Source organism: Apis mellifera, linkage group LG6 (genome assembly GCF_003254395.2).
Source record: "Apis mellifera strain DH4 linkage group LG6, Amel_HAv3.1, whole genome shotgun sequence".
Taxonomy (NCBI): domain Eukaryota; kingdom Metazoa; phylum Arthropoda; class Insecta; order Hymenoptera; family Apidae; genus Apis; species Apis mellifera.
The window spans coordinates 8292063-8314978 of NC_037643.1; the positions used below are offsets into that span (position 1 = coordinate 8292063).

Genomic DNA, 22916 nt, shown 5'->3' on the forward strand with positions numbered 1-22916 from the left:
GTTTAAAATTATCGTAATTTCATTATTATCTCGGGAAAGTATCTCTATCTCTGGTCGCGGAAAAAGAATAATTTTGTTCTCACATTGATCTAATCGGGGTTGGTAATTAAATCTCAAATTGAATCCCGTATTTGTTAACACACAACGATTATAATATTTCACTCGATCGTTAATCTATTTCATTTTCCAAATTTTTAGAATAGGAATCTTTTTCTTTTTTTTTTCTTTAGAACGAACCGTGCTATTTAAAGATAACCTAGATTTCACGGCTTACGGTAAAAATTGTTGAAATCGACTTTTGCCCGGTGCTTTTCGACGCGAATACCTACCCCCTCGCCCTCCCCTTCCGCCCCGTCCCCGAAGAGCGGTACGCCGCGCAAAAACAAATGATCCGCCGCTTCCAGCCGCGATAAAAAACCGGCGTCTGGATTAAACGCGCCTCTTGAATAGAGACGTTTTTCTGTAATGGAAGGTTGGTAGCCCGTAAAGAGAATTCATCCACGACCGATCGAGCACCTGCGCGAGGGGCCCACAAAGGGCTGCCCGGAACTTGTGAAAATAATTCCCTGCCTCCTCGAGGCTTGTGCACGGCTACGCGCCCCGTTACAATGACGACGCGTATATACGCGTCCCCCCGGCCGCTTTTATACCCCCCTCGTCGTCGTTTTAAACGGGATCGAGGGCAGGTGTCTTTATTCCGAACCGATCCTGTATGTCATCCTTGCCACGGGTAGTTGCCATTTAACGCTTGGACAAAGCGCGAAAGCGTTTTAAGGGTTACAGGCAGACGCAGGCGCGAACGTAATTGGCCGGTAATTATTTTCAAATTGAAGGTGGAAAGTTTCGAGGAATTCGACTCGCGGAGAAGTTGTTTGCCTAGCGCACTTTTCGATCCGCTGCGATCAGTCTCTCTCGTTTCTCGAGCAATGAGCTCGAGTAACGGATCGTTTTAATCGGTTGGCTTAGGTTCGTTAATGGTGGCTGATTGTTTGGTATGTTAATTGCGTTTTATGGGTGGGGAATTTGTGCCCTGTCAAAGGAATTTAATCTCGCGGCTTAAAAGATACGAGTCATTGTTCGTAGCATAGTTATGAACTCGAATTATTACGTGTATTAGATCGAAAATGAAATTTCGATATACGTAAGTTTTATTTTATACGCGATATTTACAAGACAATTACGTATATTTTCTTAAAATGTGGTGTTTGACGTGTCTACAAATTTTTTTTTTTTTAGATTTTTTTAGAGGATTTTCGAAATGCGTATGCACTTAAGTGTAATAAAATACACGTGGAAGGAAAATGTGCGCGATCGCTCCGGGTCACCGGTCGAAACGCTCGAGCTCGTCTTCGAATTGACCGCACTCGATTCTAGAGTGGCGTACGAGTGGTTTGGTTCATGGATGGACGAGCACGTTTCATTGTGACCGGGCTATTTGCGAATTATCGCCCCTCGGCCACCGAAACTGCTCTCTTGCACTCTTAACCGTAACGACGGACTCGCAATTCGTTCGTAATGGCGACTCTCTATTAGACGCAGTTTAAGTCTGTTTCGCCGGGACAATTTACCCGTCGAATTACCAACACGCCCGTAACGAGCCTGTGTGCCTATAAAAAAAATACTTTAACCACGTACTCGAGATTGTAATCCTCTCGATCCGTCGAATCCGAGGGATCTTGATCTAACGCTAGCCTCTTACTCGTCGTTGCAATTTCTTTTTCTTCTTTATTTTTTTTCCTTTCGTTTCTTTTTTTTTTTTCTTTACAACATTGATAAAAACGAGTAGTTATACAGTTGAGGGAATTATAATGGGGAGAATATTGTATATAGCAATGCAGCGTGATAACGTTTTTGCCGATGTTTTAATACAGCGAGCAATTCGAGCAGAACGATGAAATTTCCGCAACACGATCGAACTGGATTCTAGGCAATTTTTTTGCTAACGCAGACTGATTATGATATTCCATGTTTATTCTTGGATTTTTTGTTCCTTCCATCCATTATTTTACTTTACGTTCAAGAAATAATTTTCTTCTGTACATAAAAATATATATAAATTTACATGTTATTAACATATATTATAATATTGAATATTGGATTCTTTCGTAATTGAATACATTTTCAAAATTATTTCTTTTAAAAATTTCCTGATATAAGATAAATAATTTATTATCCGTTGAGGAGATAATATTTTTACGACATTTAGCGTATCGCGTTAGAATGAACTTGAACTTTCTCTTTTTGAAATTCGCGCTCGTTAACGACGAATTAGACCGCATTTCCTTTGCAGCGGCGCGCGCATAAATTCGCGAAGCGCGCACGGCCGGGCTTCCTGTTGCGCGATGTTACGCGACTTCCACATGTTTATTGCCTACAGTCGCGGTCGCAAAAACGTAGGGGAAAATTTGGTTAATTAAAACCGCGCAAGCGACGTGGTCTCTCGCTCAGAGGAAGCACACCGCACCGCACCGGAAACGCGGCCGTCGGGACGCGTTCTCGTGTTAAAGCGTCCTCCCCCTGCTCCGACTCAGGAATTCAATTTTTAATTTCGCCCGTCACGGACGTGGCCGCTTTGTAATTTTGCGCTGTTTGAAATCGTGACGCGTGTTCGCGCCCTTCCACCACGAGAGGATTCGGCTTCTTCACCGCCACTTCCGTTAATGGAAATGTTTTCTTTGTTAAAGATTTTTCTAACGCGTGAAAAACAATGGGTATTCGATTCGACAAAGAATGAAAAATGAATAATATAAACGTGAAAGTGAATATTTTTGCAAAAATTTTTTAAAAATAAATCGCGTTAAAATGTTTTTTTTTTTTTTTAAGATTTCATCTTAACCTAAAAATTGCGAAGATTAAATAGTATGGAAATAAAAGAAAATAATGTAATGAGAATATAGTATCGAAACAGTATATATAGTATACGTATATATTTTTGCATTGTATTTATCGATATAAATATATTGGATACGCTTATAGGAAATCCCACCTTCGCATTACGATAAATGGCGATGATTTTCATTTGTTCACATGCCGATAATGAGTCAACGCATCGCATAAATTTCGAAAGCTAACTTTACTTACTTTTCTTTTTCGTTTTTCCCGCCCGTTTGAGCTGCCTCCGCCATGTTTCTTTCCTTTCGATGTACTTTATCGACCGTGAACCAACTTCTCGCCAGTCGATCGAAATTAACGAACACTAGTATGGAGGTTAGGCGAGGTGGTACGAGGTAAAAGAGGCTTGAAGTGGTTTTTGCACGATCGCGGGATCGTTAGTCTCGAAGCGAGAAAACGCGCATTAGTTTCTGGATTGTTAGACGGAATGGGAATATCTGTGCAATGAATTTACTGATTGCATGCTGAGAGTTGATGTGTGTGTGTACGTGTAATTGCGAGTTTGTGAGATGATCGCGTAGGTGGAAGATACGATGGAAGATTGTGGAAATATATAAAGCTAAAGAAGGTATAAAATACCGTGTACAACTGTTGATGTATTGGAATGTAAGAAAAACCGAGAGGTTAATGATCAAGAAGGTTATGTTTGGTTAAAATCGAATTACGGCAATATGGCGTGTTGCGATGTTTCGCGAGAAATGCGGTAAAGTGAGAAACTTTAAACTTGTGCAATGTGTATAATTTTAAAAAATGCGTAACTAGAAATGAATCGGGCAAAAATATCTAAACTTGACTTGATAGAATATGGTGAATATTTTTCCGTTCTCTCTATTTATCATCAGTTAGCGAATCGCGCGTCAATCGTTAGATGAACGTGATCCCGCGAATTTTATCGACGACATAAATATTTGTCTTGGATAATTCCTCATTCCGACATCCCTAATTACCTTTGGCGTAATGCTTACACGTATGCCAGTCACGTACAAGTTATAAACATCGTGTACGCCTGCAGGTGACTGTAACAGCTCGAGATAATCAATCCGCGCGCTTGCATTCCACAGGACGAAGCCTCCCGGCCGTGTGCAAGTATCTCGCACATTAATGACTCATTATCGCTGTACCGTTATGGTCTTCGTCCGTGTTCGCGGCCAATGCGTTACAGGTCGCGGAAAATCTTTTCCATAGGTGTACATCACGGTGCTGACAAACTCGAGTTCACCACGCGCATTAATCCAAATTTACCGGAACGTGTATATACGCTTCGAATCCTTGGGAAGAGATGACGTTGCAACGTTCGCGTTTGTAATTATGACGTGTTCATCTAAAAATGAGCGAGTTAGATTAACTCTGTTCGTCGAGTTCGCGAATTGAGATGATTTTTCACGGGGAAGTATCAAAAGCAGAAAAATATTTCTTCTACGCAGTTAGTAATAGAATCAACAAACAACAAAGCGTTTGAACATGCTATGCGTTTCTACATACCTTGCCATTAATACCACCGACGCAATGTTTATAAATCGTAAATCAAATAGGAACACACCAATTCATATTTGTGTACATACATGGAACAGCATGAAATCCAGTTAATAGTTAGAACTGCACACCAACACCGCAAATTTCTTAATCAATTTTCGCGAAAATAAATAATTGTATAAAAGAGTTCTCCGCATTTCCAATTTATTTTTTCACACGAAAAAAAAAAAGAAAAATCATCTCGTTCCCCGTTGTACGATTTTTATCGCTTACACGCAATCAAGTCTGTTTATTAGAACCGCGGACAGGCGAAATTCCGTGTATCCAGATCGTAAACCAACACGATCTTTACCGATATTTCCTTTCTTTCTCTTTTCCATTCTTTTTACGATACTTTTCCAAATGGGAATAGCTAGGAGTGTTCGCCTCTAATCTTGCTTATTTAAGACCGTAATACGTGGCTGGTAAACGTTATCGGGACAAAACGAAAAGAAAAAGGGAAAAGCAGAGAGAGAGAGAGACAGAGGTTAATATTTGCGGGAACGATAATGACAAGCGCGCGCGTGAAAGTACAAGGTACTCATTCAATCGTCGATCGTTACGTAACGCGGGTGAATTCATTTTCGTCCAAGCGTGTCCGTAATTTTGAGCGCGAAACGCGTTTCCCCGTATTGCAAAGCGAAACGTGTAATTCGCAGGCGTTACATCGTTTATAGCGATGATTAAAATGCCCGCCTCGAATTCTCTCTCGCCCCTTATCCGATCGCTTGATCGTAAGGCTCGTTATTTGCTCGGTCTTGCTTGCGTAATGCGCTACCTAGCACGGTAATTTAAGGAGGTGGATACTGCATACACGGCATATAGTGTCAACTCTTCGAAATATATAAAAGTTTGTAAAAGGATGTAAAAATAAAAAATTTATGTTAAATAATTCACGCTTCCTTAATTATAATGTTTATAACTTCGTTGTTTTACAACGAATAAAAGTTTTTTACAGCAGCTGTACAAAGTATTATACAATATACGATGTTTCGAATAATTAACAACTTTCAAAATATTATAAACAGTGTTTTCAATTTGAACAATACGATGTATGATAAACAATGTTGCCAGAAATTTCGAACTAAAATTGCAATCATCCTTTTGAAATAATGATAGATATATTTTAAGTTAAAATTGTTTGTACCAACAAAATTAATAAAAAGGACAGGTTAAAAATATAATTACACTTTTATTATTATAATTTTTGGATACTTTTAGCATTGTAAAATTAATAAATTTGAATAAATTATACGTATAATACTATTCCAAATATAAAATTTTTAGCAACATTTCTATTCACTATTTTTTATTAAAAATTGATTAATAACAATAACAATTTGTTATTATAATTATTTGTTGTTGTAAAAACTTCAAAATATTTTTCTTGTTTTATCTTATAAGTACTTACAATATACTTACAATATATCATAAAATTCGATTTTTTAAAAATAAAGCTATTAATGTCACAAATTATTATTGTATATATCATCAATACAGTATAAAAAAAGGAATGCTATCTTATTAATATATATATATATATATATATATATATATATATATAAATTTCTACATCAACCATATTTTACAAAAAATGCACGTTGTATAATACGTTGTACGCATACGCAACTTTCGCTAATAAAGTGTTAAGTAACCGTCGAATTATTTATGTCATCCAACGGCTTCGTAGAACGCGGCATCCTTTTCTGGCATCTCTCAAAGATTCAGCGAAGGTATGGAATCTCCACGTTCGGTTCCGTTCTCATTAACAGTTTCCTCGAGTCAGGATCCTCGTATATGGTATCTGCACAAGCAACGAATCCGCGAGAGGGCCATACGGGAATGAAAATCACTGCCATGTCCCGTATTCACGGATTTCGAAATAATATGCAAATCCGACCGACACGTATAACCGTGGTTATAGACCGGGGTTGCATATGCATTCGCCTTTATCTCGTAGCTGCGCACACGTGTATGCGCATGGTCGACCGTATTAGAGGGCGCTCGTACCTCTTGACGAATCTTCGTCGAAGAATCGCGAGTTTCAAACCCATGTGTATGAATATTTCAATTCCCCGTGAAATTCAGTGAACCTTGAAACTGTAGTGCAATGTACCGCAAACAAAGAGGAGATTGATAGACAAAAAGAAGACAGAGAAGAGAGAGAATGAAAAGCGATCGAGGCAAAGATTCGTGTGGTATGGCGTGAAATCGATCTCCGGAGAGGTTATGGAAGTTTTCAAGCTTATCGATCTTTTCATGTTTGTAACACTCGATGAAATCGTTTTTGTCGCTCGTCAGATCACCGGTTGACATGAGAGTATTGTGTATACGAATGAACGATGTGGGGAATCTATCCTCGGGACGGGGTTAGATTCGACTTGGGGAGCTCGGGATTTTTGCGGTTCGTCGAAACTCGATGGATTTCGAGCGACGAGTAATATGCGAAAATCGTTGAGCTACGCGGCACGCGTTGCGCGCGTCAGAATCCACGGAATTCGTAAAGACATCCCGAGACCGACGAAGAGGCGATAATTCTCGCGCATTTCCGATTCGTTGACGTTTAACAATCTTTTAGGTGAGAAAGGGACAAAGCTTATATGCGTTTTGCGGTAGAATTGTAATATAGGTTATGTACGCGTTGCTGTGGTCAGAATATTAGAGGAAATAGTGATAATATTGAATCCCTGTTGCATAATAATTTACCAATTAATATTTGTGAACGATATTTGTGAATTAACGAGGTATAGGTTAGGTAGATTTCTTCTTGATAATTTTATGATCACATTACTTAATGTTTTGTAAATTTTCTTGTAAAATATTTTATTTTATTAGCAAAGTTCTTATTGTTATGCAGTGCAATTTAATTAATAATAGTATGATTTATAAAATATTATAAATATTTTTGATATATAAAAGGTTTTTGTATCTTTATATATAAATCTTGCCTTGATTTAAATATTTTATTGTAAAAATTGTTTTAAAAACAGAATAAGATTCTAGATATCTATATTATCACTTTCTTCTCTATCAAAAAAAATAATTTTAATTTGGAGATGTTAATTCTAATATGGATAGATAATGATGTTACAGTAGATATAGGATAATTAATGCATGAACGGTTGGAATAGGTTGAAAAGAGATTTTACCTTATATTTTCCTATTATCCTTACTTCAAATTAAATTTTTAAAACATTTAATATTTTCAATATTATAATTTAGTATTAATAATGTTTATTAAAAAAATTCATTAAGAATTTATTAAATTTATATTTTAAAAATGTATTCATATATCACAAAGAAAACATTTTCTTCATTATTAAATTATTTTCGAATTTCATAATTATATTATACAAAAAAAAACAAAATTCGATTATGAATCAGGAAATAATAATTTTTACAATTTCTTTCATATTTTATGTACATATTATAATTACATATATACTATAAAATAATCTATAAATAAAGTTTATAAATAAAGAAACCCTGTTTTTCCCCACCAAATATCGTTTATTTCTTGATATTTTTTTTTTATATTTATTTTTTGTTTAAATTCGATAATTTTTGATAAGATCGGAATATTGCATCGGTCTGGCAACAAAACAGCTGTTATTTATTTCGCGTTGGTTTGAACGGCGCGCGAGAAAAAGATCAAATATCGCGGACACTTCGTGCCGGTGGTTTATTGTTAGTCAAATGATCGAGGGCGGCGAACTGATACGCGTTCGATAGCAATTTGTATCTACCCAGAGAGTTATTGCGCAGTGCGCGGCCGAATCAGCTCGAAATTGATGTGCAAGTACACACAAACCCGTGTTGCCTACGTTGTTTGTTTTTAATTTTCCTCCTCAAATACGTGAGTTGCCGTCGCGCCGCACGATTTCTACGAGAAATTTGCCGATGCATTTTATCGCGTCTTACCGGTTCGTTACATCGAATCCCGTGTCGATTAAAATCACAAGGAAAATGAAACGAAACGTTACGGAATAAGGAAATAAACGGGGAAAGAAATTTCGAGACGGTTCTTGGGTAAATTCTTGGCAAAAACCGCAAATTCGACGGAACGTTGGAAAGAAAGATCAAGAGAGGAAAGGAAGTTCCGTTCCTCCATTGCGTTTAATCTCAAATCTGTAATGTATCTTCAAAATGACTCCTACAGCATTAAGAATTGCTGTAAACTTTTTTCAATTTCGATTGAATGATTTATCCTTCATAGTAAATAATTTATAATTTTATAAAAAGCCAATTGCTGTAAAGAAAAAACACGTATTTTTTACGATTTTTTTTTTACGATTAATTATACATTATATATAATTATATATAATAAAATTATATATATATAATTATATATTATGCAAATTATTCAATAAATAATTATTTAATAATTATTTATTGAATAATAATTATTTAATAATAAAATTGAATAATAATTATTTAATAATTATTTATTAATATTTCAATATTATTCAGGATTCTAATTGAAGTATTATATAACACTTTAATTTTCGCGCGGTTTAAGTCAATAAGGAACCATATTGTTTCAACCAATTAGAACGTCGCTAGAGTCTAGCGAAAACGAATCGGAAAATATGGCGTCAGTCTATTGTCGAAAATCGCGGTGAAATACGCGTTACACCGAAATCTGTGCATAATTACGTGAAATTAATATTAAAATTTATACTTTATCTATTTCGAGTGCAATTATTCGATTAATGTGCGTGTGTTTAATCATTTATTAAGTAGAAATATATCAAAATTGAATAGTTTTTGAACTCTTTTATCGTTTCACGTTGCTCTTCAATTTGATGTACGTAGCTATAGATAATTTATATACAAATTGTGTGTCCAAATTTAATTCAATTGTTGTTTTATTTTAATATTCTTTTAATTTTATACATTTCTTTCACAGTTTTAATTTTTATTTGTGTAAATTATCGTTTGATCATTCGAATGACTTCCAAGACGTAATAGGTTATGCATGGTTATGCATGGTTATGTATGGTTATGCATGATTATGCATGATTATGCATGATAATTGCGAAATAATCCATAATTTTGTTAAAAATATCGTAAGATTTTATTTATTTTAACAAAAAATATAATTATAAAATCAGTGATAATTATAATAAAGAATAGATTTTTATAATATTTTATTTTAAATATATATACTTACACGTGTTCTCTATTGCGTCTGTTTTATTCGAATGTTCAATATATTCCGTATTTGTTTTGATGACACACTCGAGTCGATAATATTTCTTAGAATAATTCTTACTAAGAAATTAGAAATTCGTTTGTATACATTCGACATACGACGATTAAGCCGTCGACAAATTTTGTTTTGAATTTGTAATCGCTAAGGTGAAATCGTTGTACGAGGCGTCACTTTATCGTTGAAACTCGTAGCGTTCGGACTACTTTCGATACATGAGTAATCTATTGCGTATTACGTATTATTTTAATCTATAGATATTTTTTACTTTTTCTAAATATATTATTATTTAATTAATACGCGTTTATTGAATAATTTTATCGAATATATTTTGTGGAATATTTAATTTTTTCTTCATCGATTTATTTTACGTTTTTTTAGGTTAGAATTGTTCGTAGTTCGTATCATGAGTTTCTAAACTGAAATTTTTGCGTAATTATTTTTTCGCTTTAACACATTCGGTTCTAATTTTATGTTTAAATATATTCTATATATTTATTTCATTATTTTTCGCGAAAATTAATAGCTAATTAATGAAATAACTTATCAATATGGACGCCACAACGGTCAATCAGATAATTTACTTTTAAAAATTTTTGTGATCGCGTGCAATGCGATTAGTAGAGTCAGTGTTTGCTTCGTAACAGTATTTTTTAAAACGTTTTTAATGTATAATTGTTCTATAATTAAAATTAATTATACGTTTTTTGTAAAATTCGAGTCAGTGTTCGTCGATTAGATATAACTTGAACAATTGTGTCGATAGTTTTTTATTTTTTCTTAAATATTCGTTTTCGATACATATTAGAATCAGTGTTTCAAGAAAATGAAGCGATCGTCTGCTCGAAAAGGTAATTATCTTTTGCGTTATGCTAGTTTTTAGTTATTCTTACGTCAAAATGATTAGATTTTCAATCTTTTATATTTAAATTTTTATATTCGAGTTATAATTATTATCATTATTAATAGAATTTCAAATTCTTAAATAAAAATTTTTAAATTAATATTGTTAAATTATAATGTTTCATGTTTTGTTACAGATATTTCCCAATCTCTTCACCTGTGTTTACATCTTGATTTCTTCTAGCAGCATGACGATGTCCTTCGCATCTAATGGTGAGTCACACATATATTTTTATTCTTCCAGTCATTCAATCATATAAGATGGAAAATCCGAATCGATTTAGATGACTGGTTGTAACATGTAGAACATAATGATTCTTAAAGAATGTGAAGATAGACGTTTCTTATACCTATGAATATTTTTATTAAATCTTTTCTTGCACATAAAATTTCTGATTAAATATTAACAAAAATCCCTTTCATATCTCACTTCTTATTTTACAGTAAATTAATAATTTGAAATATAAAGATAGTAAAATGGTATTAAATATTATGTGCAAGAAAAGAGGCAAATTTCAGAATCAAATAGTCTCAAATAAATCTTGAATACTATTTTTTTTTATTTTTTCAAAAACATTCTTTAACGATCAAACCTCCTAATGATCATTTTGCAATATTTCAATTATTTACTCTTGTTGTTGATATATATATATTTTTTTTAATAAACGTGAATAAGTTCCCTCGTTCGTTACAAATCAAAAATCGGGAATGAGAATTAAAGGGAAGGGAGGGGGGAAGCGTAGGAAGGAAACGCAGAACCGATACGGTTTCGAGCGGATCGCAGCCACTCGATGCGATACACGTTAGGAAGCAATGATTGCCGCTACTGCGAATCACCGCGGCTGCCATTGTCACGTTCTAGAGTCCTTTAACATCCTCTTCAGAGCGGAAGGGTGCTTGGCATTATGTGTAGGCAGCCGCGTCGAGTGCACTCGAGGATTCGTTTGCTCGGAAAAAATTCATTTGCGGCCGTGGCCCCCCCCTCTCGTCCGCGCTTCCGCCCTCGACTCCCAACCCTCCACAAGTTTTCAAGCTTCGAACTCGTCAAGTTCGAGCACTCCCGCCTAAATGCGGCTCAGCGACGTCGGCTGATGTGCTTGAAATATTAATAAAAAAAAAAAGAGATAGAGATAGAGAGAGAAAGACAAAGTAACGAACAACGGAATTCGCCGCGAAAATACGTCTTGCCTTCCCAGGGAATGATTCTTTAATCGTTTTTAAAATAAACGGTTGATTCGTTTTATTATTCGTAGGCTTTTCCATTCGACGTTAATTTTAGGCTTCGTGTTTTTGCAAAAATTTCTCTTCTCCCCTCTCGCTTCCCTCGGCTTAGGATTTTTTTTTTTTATTACACGTTTTTGTTTGCGAAATGTAAAAAGGAATAATCGATAAAATCACGATCTTCGTTCTCCTCTTATTCGCGAAAATAAAATTGTTGTTATAAAACGGATAACGTAGTAACGTTTTTTTCAACCGAAATTTTTGTAAATGAAAAATAATCACGGGTTTTTTTATTAAGAATATTTTTACTTCTTCCCCGAAGAGAAGAAATTGTTTGAAAAATACGTAACTACGTGAAAGTTGGGCGGAAAAGTTTGGTGCAGTTTGTACGTAGGGAAAAATATTCGTTCGAAAAGAAGATCTTATCGAGCGTAGCATCCCCCAAAGGCTTATAAGCGTTCTCAAAAAGAAGTTTTCAAAGAGAGTTAAAACGCCTAATAGTTTGCTTGCCGGCATGCATATTTGAACCCCCCCCCCTCCCCTGGCCCCGGCCAAGGTAGAATAAATCTCGTCGTTTCCTATAATTGAGAAACTTTTCCTCCCCCAACGATTAGGTACAAGTTCGTTCATCTGTTATTCAGTTTATACCCGGCGCATGGATTACATCGTAGACTGTAGATAGCGGATACACTTGGCAGACATAACACGTAAGCAAAGGCGTGTACAAGGGGGAAAGGGGCGAGCAGTTTCTCCAGAGGAGGTTCGCTTAATTAGAATTTAGTTAGACGAGAGGGTGGTTCTCGTTCCACTCTCGCCCCTATCTTTCCCCTCTCTTGGCGTCTCTGTTGGCGCCGCGTTAACTGTACAAGATTATTCCCAGATAAACTAATTAGGTATCTTAAATCTGTGCAGATCCGTGTACAGTCCGACCAGACATCGAGGCACGGTTTCGCGCGGAACAGAAAGATATATCCCGATCTTTCTCTCGTGATCACGGCTCCGATCCAGACGTTTCTTTCTTTATCGTCTCTTTACGCTCTTTCACGACCCTTTCCCAAGGATAGATAACACGGGGCAATTAGCACGAAAACCGGGTCATTACGACTAATTATATCCTCGACGTCGTTCGTCATAATTGGAGATCGAGCGAGATCGTCGTCGAAATGAAAAGAAGATGGGCAAAGGGGAGGGGAGAGAAAAGAAAAGAGAGGAAATAGGAAGAGAAGGGGGGAGAAAAATGTTGAAAAAAAGCGAGAAATAAGATAAAACGGATAAAAACACGGAGACCTCTTCGTGCATTCCGGTCGCGATTGGATCTTGGAACCGATTCGGCTCCACTCGTTTCTCGCGGCGCCACTCGTTTCAATTAGGTTAACGGTAATAAAAGAAAGAAGCCGTCTCTCTTTCCACGGTGTCTCCACGGCGCGGGCCGAGATCCGAAAGGGGTGCAAAAATTTATCCCTCCTTCCCTAATTTCTTTAATTAGTGCGCGGAAGTCGTGGCAGCCACGCTAAGATACGGCGTATCTAACCGAGCGAAACGTTTTCAACCCTCGAGACGAGAGCAAAGCCACTCTCGAGCCTTTCTTGCGATCCATCTCTAGCCCCACCCTCGCCTCGACGTTCATATCACCCTCACCCCTCCTTTCTCGCGTCTCTCTCTCTCTCTCTCTCTCGCCCCCGACGGCTCTACCTCTTCCAGTTCCTCCCTCCTTCCACTTCGCTCCCCTACGTCGTCGATCCGGTTTCTCGACACCTCATCCCCTCCTCGCCGCTCGACGTGACTGGAGGTATCAATCTCACCCCCGTTCTCGATCCCTGGAAACGCCGTGTTGCCACTTCATTACCTCGTGCACCATAGTGGCAAAGTGAGGGCTGGGAGGACGAGGGAGAGGTACAGTCTAGGTGGAAAATAAATCGCATCGACCGCGACTGAATCTCGGCTTTCTTCTCTTTCCTTCCCCTCCTCTCCTTTCTCTCTCTCTTTCTACGCTCTTCTCTTCCCTCGTTCTTTTTCTTTTCGTTCTTCACGGAATTCTGCTTCGATTCGATGCATTTACGGGGAGACAATCGAGCGACGCGGCGAGGGCGAGGAATCCTGATACGGACGGTGAATTATTCAGAAGAATTTTCGTTCGATATGGTATATATATCGGCCGATCGGAATGTCGCGCACGGCGACGGATACCCTCCGCGATAAAACACGCGCTAGCTAGCCGCCAGCTATTGTAAAAGTAAATAGGAAACGGACGAACGAGGCGGGCGGAAGTTGCATGCAACGACCGAGCGCATTTCGGAATTTCGTGGCGAAATATCGCCTCTGGATTGCGGTTGTTTTCCCGATTTTCTTCTCGCGAAAACAACATGACGAAAAAAATTCCATCCTTTGCCGCGATATAACACTTTAATCTCTTCTTCCAAAAATCATCTCTCTCTTTTCTTCCTTATTCCTTTTTCTCTCTCTCTCTCTCTCTATTTCTCTTTTTCTCTCTCGTTCCTTTTCATCAAATATCCCCGCGTTTTATTGCGTCCCCCGTGAACGTTCATTAACGAGAGCCTTTTACGTTCGACGAGCTCGTTTTTCCGCCGTTATCGACGCGACAAGCGTTGGCCGGAATCCACTCGAATCGATCGAATTAATTCAGTCGGCCGATTTCAATTTAATGCGAACGCGGGCGCGCGATCTCGTAAAATTTAAGGACACGACTCGAAACGGGTGAATTAGTCAATATTGTCGGGTATGGATCGTTCCTATCGGAAGAGGCGGTGCAATAATACACTCTCGAGCCGGGTATACGCGCCGATAAACGCGGATTCGAGTAATAAAAAGAAGGGAGGGGGAGCGTTAGGGAAAATATGTACGCGTAGACACACGTGCACGAACCGAGAGACGTCGTTAAATCGTCGTTCGAGGCGATCCATTGGCCAGGTTTATCGAGTTCCGCCCTATATATATACTCGATTTCCTCTCGTATCCTTTCGTATTTTTCCTTTTTTTTTTTTTTTTTTTTTCACGGTGCTACGAGCCGCGACCCCTCCTCCCGATATCCACCGAATCAACGAGGTAAATTATTGTCTAAAAAGCTCGATCTCTATCCCGTCGAAACGGAATAATCCCCCAGAATTTCCCTTCGATTTTTCCTTCGTTTCGATCCAATCCACCGTACGTCCAATCGTTTCCTTTCGAATCGAATGAATAATACCATGCTACGGATAAATTTTTCCAATCGAGTAAAATTATACACGAAAATATATTTCGTAACTTAGATAAATATCCCTTCACAATATCGCACGTCGATTAATTATCCCAGATCATCTTACCGCATCTTTCTTGAAAGAATCGAGAATAATCTTAAAATTTTCCAACATCGTCGCGTTGTGGAAAATCGCGCTCAAAAGATCGGGATCGAAAGGAATTATCGCGATACACCCCTCTCCCCGCAGCCAGCCAGTTCCCAGTTTACTTTTTAATTAAAGTTCGCGTCTCTTCGGTTTATTATTATAACCAGACCCACCCACCATCGACGCCGGCACGGATCAACAACGACCCGTTGCCTAATGTACCCCTTCCTCTCCCTCCCTTCCTTCCCTGTTCAGGAAAGTAATTTACCGTTAATTATCATTCGCGCTCGTGCCGTTTTCCGAGGGGGCGATTCTCGCTCCTTCCTCCCTCTCCTTTCCTTCCCTTCCTTTTCGCATAGCCACGTATTTTCTTTCGCTTTCGAGGGAGGAGAAGGAGGAGGGAGGCCTCTTCGGTTATGCCTGGCGTGGAAATTAATGAGTCGAGGCACGAACGGAAGCTCGAAAGCTTGTCCCGCTCTCGAACCCTCGCTCGTTCGACGGAGAGAGGCGGGGGAGAGGGAGGGGGGCGCCAATCGTCGGGCAATTTGTCGCGCTGCGGCCATTTCCGCTTTTCAGATGGGGAGGGGAGAGGTTCTCCCTCCCATCCCCTCGTGCATGGTCGCGGTTCGGTCGGATACATATCTGGGCGCGGAGAGAAGGAGCGTGTAGGGGGAGGAGGGTGCGATAAAATTCAGGGGATCGCGTTGCGATTGTGGGTGGTGGGGTGCTGCTACGACTCGAGAGTGGTGTACGTGCTCGAGGGTGCGCATCGACCCCGGCTCGCGTTGTAATGTTTACATTTGATATTAATTTGCCCGATGTTTGCCGAATCGTTCGAAACGCCCGATTCGTTGCGTTATTTTAATTAATTATTTTAATGGATCGCGCCGTTAATGAGGGGCCACGCGGTGCCGTGTTATATAACAGGTATCAGTTTTTGCGCCCGGGGATTCTTTTAAATTGATTTTTCGTAAATCTGCTGATATCGGGTCGAACGTGGATTCGTTGGAATTAGATTAAATTCGTGCGTATGTATATATATATATACATATATAGTTAGTTTGTGTGGATATGATAGAATTTTAACGAAACGAAACAACAAACGAAGAGATGTTTGGATTAGAACACAAACGTTACAATAATCGGTAGAGATTTTTAAAATTTCAAACATATATCCTTATCGGGGAAATTGCAATTGTGTATTATTAAGTTATCTTATAAAGTAATTTTACGATACACAAGTGTTTCGATTACTTACGTGTCGAATGTTTCGATTTTACGTAACACTTTTTCGGGATCCACCACTATACATAAATACATCTATACTCATGGATCACCCTCGAGAAACACTTGTGTCCAATTGCTCCTCTCTTCGAAGGAAAAGGATAGGAAAGAGCAAACGCTACGAGGGTGCAGTTTCCGGGAGAGAAGTCACCGTGACAAAATAGAAAGTGAATCTCCATCCCTTGGACGTCCCCTGCCAGCCAGAGGGAGGAGGAGGAAACCCCTTGAAAATCAAATGTATAGCGCGACCAGTTCACGTATCCATTACCTTCCTCGGCCCCTCCCTCCCCAGTTTGCCGCATCCGCAAACACGTGGCCCTTTTCCACTCCCCGTGTGCACACCCTCGATGCGCGCTCTCCCCTCGGCGGCCAATCGCATTAAACGGAACGAGAGGGGTGGTCGTCGAGTCATGTTTTCTTAATTCCATAGTGACGCCACGTAAAGCCGTAGGCGCACACCATACTCGCCGTGCACTTTCCGCGATCGAAATCGCGCCTCGCGTGTTCCAATGAATTTTTAATTCCGACCTTTATCGGCGGATCGGCTTTAGAGAATGAGAGAAAGAGAGAGAGAGAGAGAGGGGCTATCGGCCGCCTATCGTGGATCATCATCCTTGAGCCCCTCGTGTATATATCCAGAGCCCAGGCAGTTTGAATTCTTTTTTTTTTTTTTTCTCTCCCTCCTCGAGGCGGTGATCCGCCTCGCGACTTTGGATCTCGTTGTTCTCGGGATTTGCAACGGGCTTATCGTAAATTTTTTCCCTTCCAGAAAAAAAAGTGATTTTTCTTGGCCTTTTTTTCTTTAGGAAGAATTGATTTTATTTTTCGGATCAGTTTTTTTGAACAAAATTCGATTTCTTTGTCGTATCGATCTTTATAATTGTATTGTTCGATTTAAAAAACAAACACATCGATTTCGAGAAACGAATGTCTATCGATCGAGAGACAGAGAGAGAGAGAGAGAGAGAGAAAGAAAAAGATACAAAATACACGTGAGAAACAGAAGAACAAAAAATGCTAAAGATTTAAAAGAAGCTCGCACGCGCGAAAAGCATCTCGGATACGGATAACCCATCTTCTTCTCGCCCGGTCCCGTTCGAGGGTGGATCTTGGAAACGAGGGCGAAGTTCATTATCCACTGTCACTGAGGGAGGGGAGGGAGTGGAGAGAACCAGTGATCCTTGCCACGAAGGCGGCCAGCTTGACAGTAATTAATAATCGTCGCGCGACGTGGTTGGTTTGCTGGTTGGCTGACTGTCGGTGTTCACCGAGGTTAAATTCCGGGGGTTAGAGGGTGAGGCGGAGAAGGTAAGGTGGCGGTCGAGAGTCGCGCTAGTTGCGCAGACAGAGAAAGAGAAAGAGAGAGAGAGAGAGAGCGGGTGTAGCACGAGTTGGACTAGCGGGGTAGGGGTTAGAACAAGGGGTTCTGGAGAGGGAGGGGATGAGCCTGATGAGGCTGTTGATACAATCACGCGGGCGCAGCCGGGGAGAGAATAAGAGAGAAGAGAGATAGATAGAGATAGATAGAGTTGCTCTACTCTCCTCTCCTCTCGTAGCAACGAGAAACCGTAAGCGTGGAAGCCGAGTAGGGTTGGCGCGGTGGCCTATTACCAACCCTTGCCAACATCCGGCAAGCCGACATTACCCCCCCTCTCCGTCCAAGCCCGCGCCTGAGCGCGGCGTTAACTGTGTGTATGTTCAACACGCGATCTCGTGTCACTCCCTACTCCCATCCCTGGACTTACACACGTATACACATACACACATATATAGATATACAAGCGTCGCAGCATGGACGTACACGCGTGAAGGAGGAAGAGCGATGGAGGAAAGAGAAAGAGAGAGGGAGAGAGAGATGTATATACACGTGGAATGGGATAACAGACGAGGCACAGACGGAAATGCACAGTGGGGGTGAGTGAGTGAGTGGTGTGGTATACAGTGGCAGGCCGCGTCGGTACTTTCTCTCTCCCTCTCTCTTTCGCGCGCGCGAGATACTGGATCACCCGCCTGCCCTCCCCTCCCCCCTTCCGCGCGCGTAGAACTCGAACATGCTGTCACAGAGGCGTCGAGCACCTGTTTCCTCGAAATTGACACGTTGCCATCCCACGGCCGACACGCCCACCATCGACGTCCACGTCAACCGAGTGAATCGCGATCATCCCCTGTCGGCGATCCATCCTGCTCGTCGTCGTCCTCGTTGTCCTGCTCGTTGTTGTTGTCGTCGACCTCGTCGTCGTCATTGCCCGTCCGCGCCCGTCCGCCCTTTGATCGTGTCCGTCGGTTACAGCGGCGGTTTCCGCTGTCGTGTTATGAGCTTTCGAACGGTAAACAAAAATTCCCCCTCCCCCTTCCCCCTTATCCCGTGTCGTTTGCTATTTTCATTCCTCTTTTTTATTTTCCTTTCCCCCATCCCCTTCCCCCTCCGCTTTTTCGTCATTTTTTTATTCCCCTTCCCGGAAAATATATATTTTAAAAAAACGTACGCGCGTATTTCCTTTCTCTCTTTTTTTATCGTACCGTCTTCGGGCTATCGTTTTTTTTCCCGGCCAAGCGGAACCAAGCAGAGGAGGAGGAGGAGGAGAGGATTTCACAGGTGGAAGGGAAGATAGGATCGTTAACGACACCGCGCGATGCGACGATAAGTCCCTCCCCTCCCCCTCCTGTCCCTATGCAAATGGTCGTAATTACAAGCGACGAGCGGGCTGCTCGGTTATCATTTTAACGTTTAATTGCTCGATCCCGCGCGACAAATAAATACGTGTACGCCACACGATGGAACGCGGATAGTTGGCGGTGGTGGTGGGTCGCTTCGGTAATTATCGTGATCCGAGGTCCTCTGTTTATCGCGGCGCCGAGCTTCTTCGAAAATGAATTTCCGGACGGTGTGTTGGCTGTTGTGCACGGCCATTAATTTGGGCGCGGGATTCGAGCCTACGGTTCGTTCCTACGGGCGGCGCGCAATAATTATGCAAATAGACGAACGGAACGGCCGCGCGCGATTGTTTCGTCTGATTCGAGCAGGGGGGAGGGGGAGCCGCCTCGAATAAGCCGGTGGAGAACACACCCGGGTTTAATAATTTATTTCGCTTCTCGCCGCGGAGAGAAACAGAGAGAGAAAGAGAGAAAGAGAGAGAGAAGCGCGTCTTTTAGCGGCGCGTGCGCCCCTCCGCGTCCGCGTTTGATAAATTCTCGTTAAATAATGCGACCACCCGATCGCGAGTAATTTAATTTGCGAGATAATATCCTCGCATTAACGAGGCCGTCAAAGCGGAAACAGTCGGAGATCCGGGGCTGGCATTTTCGACGCGTCGAGCGGAAAGAGAGGGAGAGAATGAAGCCCATCCCGGTCACGTTCCGTCATAGTCATCGTCGAACGACGCTCGTGTCCCCCCTCGTCACGAAAGCGATAGAAGTTGGAAAAACGGGCTCGCTCGGAGGGCGAGGGAGGGGTTAACGATCGTGTTGAGGTCAGTCGATAAAAATAAAGCGTGTCGCCCCGCGCTCTCTAAAATTAACGACGTGTGGACGTGGAATATGCCAACGGGGCTATGAAACTTTTATGGGGGAGTAAACCTGGATATTCGAAGCTTTCTCTCTCTCTCTCTTTCTCTTTCTCTATCCCTCGTGCCGTGCGGATCGTCGACTAGGTTGGGGTGAGATGGGAAATCGCGAAAGCAACGAGCATCGCGAGACTTCTCGTTTCCAAGTCTTTTTCTTCTCCTTCTCCTTCTTCCTTCACCCTCCTTCTCTCTCTGTTCTGTCACGATATCTCGGGGAATTGATGCGACCTTCGAGAAACAAGGGGTTCGTCTTATCGATCTTCCCTGAGAATTCTTTATCGTTAATGCGGTTGTAAGAATTTTTTCGAGATTTGTCCTCTCCTTTTCTTTTTTTCGCACGTTTTTCGTTTCGTAATAATGGAAATTAGGAAGAATAATCGATAAATCGATTTTTATTCGTTATTTTTTTTATTATATCTGTCAATAGTTGGATAATAGGTAAAGGGGGATGATATGAATTGGAAATAGAAAGTATAGAAAGAGAGGGGAAAATATGGAATAAGAAGGAGATGATAATTTTAATCCTGTGATTGTATATTTTGTTTCTTTTTTTTTTTGGATTGTTAAAATGGGATTTTCTTTTCAATTCCATACGATTGTGCAAAAATTTCAAAAAAATTCACCCGTACTTGTTTTCTATCTATCGTTGTTGCATATTAATTGATAATTAATCTTTCATCGAATCGGTCAACGAATTGACATCTCCCTCCTGTAAAAAAAATTAGAAAATACCATGGACAATGCTCGAAGCGTCAAAATTTCGAATATCATGTTTACCATGGAGTGATTTGTCATCGTTGCAGATCGCAATCAGGTGGAGCAAACGAAGAGGGTAAATTCAATAGGGGTTAGGTTATTTGTACTTGCTCCCCTTGCGGCTGCTGAACAGATATGGTTACCGTCGCATGTAATCATGCAGGTTTTCTGCATGGCTCGTCGCGAACTCGTGAAAGATTAGTGGAAATGCCGTTGAAAAAAATTGAATTGACGCGTTCGAAAGCATACGAAACGATGGATAAATGATATAACGAGAAGATTAATATCAATTATCATTGTGATTAGATGGATGGAATTTAGAGTCTAGCTGCTACGATTAAAATTAAGTTAATCTCAAAGGAATTATTCGGGTTGATCGATATCCGTAAATTATACGTTAATTGTAATAATTGCTATAAAAGATTTCGTTCAATAGAGAGCAATAGGATTTTATGGGCAAATTCCTCCGTCAAACGTGAATTTTTGACGAGACGATAAATGCTTTATATGCATACGATCGCGTCAATAATAATCTCTGTTTTCACAATCGTGTCATTATTTTGATTCTTGTCGCATATAAACGAGGCGTTCAATTTTTTCTATTTCCATTTCAATTCAATTCGTTCCCCTTTCTACGATAAATTCGATTTAGAAGATCTCTTCGTAAAAGGAAGCTTTCGTTTATTTATTTTTTTTAATTCGTCACTAATTCGTTTTAATTTTTAAATTTGTTCAAAAATGCTCATATTTCTTTTTTTTTTTTTTCCAATGACTGTATCAAAGAGGAAAAGTGTATCGCGCGACAAAATTTTTTTATTTCAATATATTGCGAAACATTAAAATTCGTTTCTATGTATATACATATTTATAAAAAATTTGAAAATTTGTAACAAAATATTTTAATAATAAATACGAGTCTTTTCTTAAGGTTTATTTCTGGAAAAAAAATATACCACTTTTCTAATTCTAATAGATTTTTATAGCTCATTTAATCTTTCGCAATAAAATTATTCTTCTACGAATTTTTCTTACAAATTACACGCCAATAATACTAAGAAACTAAGAAACAAAAGCAATCGGTTTATCATCGGTTTCGTGTTCCCGCTACATCGTTCTATCCTCACGCAATCCCCATTACACACCGACAAGAAAACAAACTTGGCGATTACAAAACGTCTCTCGATATTGCCGACACACGACCAACAACCATCTTCCCCGAATCTTGCCTTCGCAGCAATCCGATTTTCCCCGATACGGCTTGGGGAATATAACCCGGATTCCATCGTGAAACGAGTCGGACGATTCCCTGTGGCCGCGATCAATCGACCGAAGACGAACGAAATTTCGTGAAAACGTTGAAGATAGGGCCGAGATACTTTTGTCTTCGAAGAGCAAACCGATCTCCCATCCACAACGGATCTTCAATCCAAAAATCTGGGAAAATTTTTTTTCATTAATACAAAATTCCTTTCTCTCGAATAATACAAAGAATCACGTGGCATTAAAATTTTAAATACCATCGAACCCTTTCTTAATCCCCAATTCCGTGAACGAGAATCGCCGAGAAAACGCGTGGGACGTTTCGACTATCCCCTCGTAAACTTCACCCTTCCTTTCCCCGCTCGAATTTTCCACCACGTCGAATATTATCGGCCTCGAGGTAGCACGTGTTTGGCGCGAGAGGCGAAATCGGGGCCGTAAAACGGCTGTAAAGCCTCCTCCTCCTCCTCCTCCGTACAAGGCTTTTCACGGGTATCAATTCTCGCGGAGGATGATGCTCGCCTCGAAGCTCGGAGCGGAAACGGGTAGGATGGCATTGGGACGCGCGGTCTGGGCCGGCGAACGCGATAAATCAATCCGGCAGACCATAATCAACGTCGCCGGTGGGTTTGCTTTAATCGTTGATACACGATTGTTCGATATTCTCGTCTCTCTCTTTCCCCTTCTGTTCTCGTCTCTCTCTCTCTCTTGCCTACATCCCCGTCTCGTTTCAACAGCGCGATGATTTTCTCTCGTTCCCTCCCTAGCTTTTCTCGCTCGTAGAGAATCGAGATTGTATAGGGCGAATTTGCATGACACGCACGCGAGAATGCGAAGCGAGCGGCGCCACTGATTGAGAATTAACATAACTGCAACAATTATTGGCAAATTGGTATAACTCGTTTGCGGACCGTGCAACGTATGCGCGCCTCTTCGGCCCGTCCGCGTCACGTACAACGCGTTTCAGACGCG

The 22916-nt window shown here is 40.4% G+C and overlaps 1 long non-coding RNA gene across 4 annotated transcripts in view; it reads left to right on the forward strand.

Annotated features, from left to right (window-relative positions):
* The first annotated feature begins 8966 nt into the window (after positions 1–8966).
* The window catches only part of LOC100578777, an 86564-nt gene continuing 72614 nt past the window's right edge, over positions 8967–22916 (forward strand). The window contains exons 1-3 of one of the 4 annotated variants that reach the window (XR_003304811.1): positions 8987–9211; positions 10143–10467; positions 10657–10732. This is a non-coding gene — a long non-coding RNA (uncharacterized LOC100578777). Of the gene's footprint in view, positions 10468–10656; positions 10733–22916 lie in introns of all 4 variants that reach the window. The other 3 variants (XR_003304812.1, XR_003304810.1, XR_120251.4) reach the window with 3 other exon arrangements.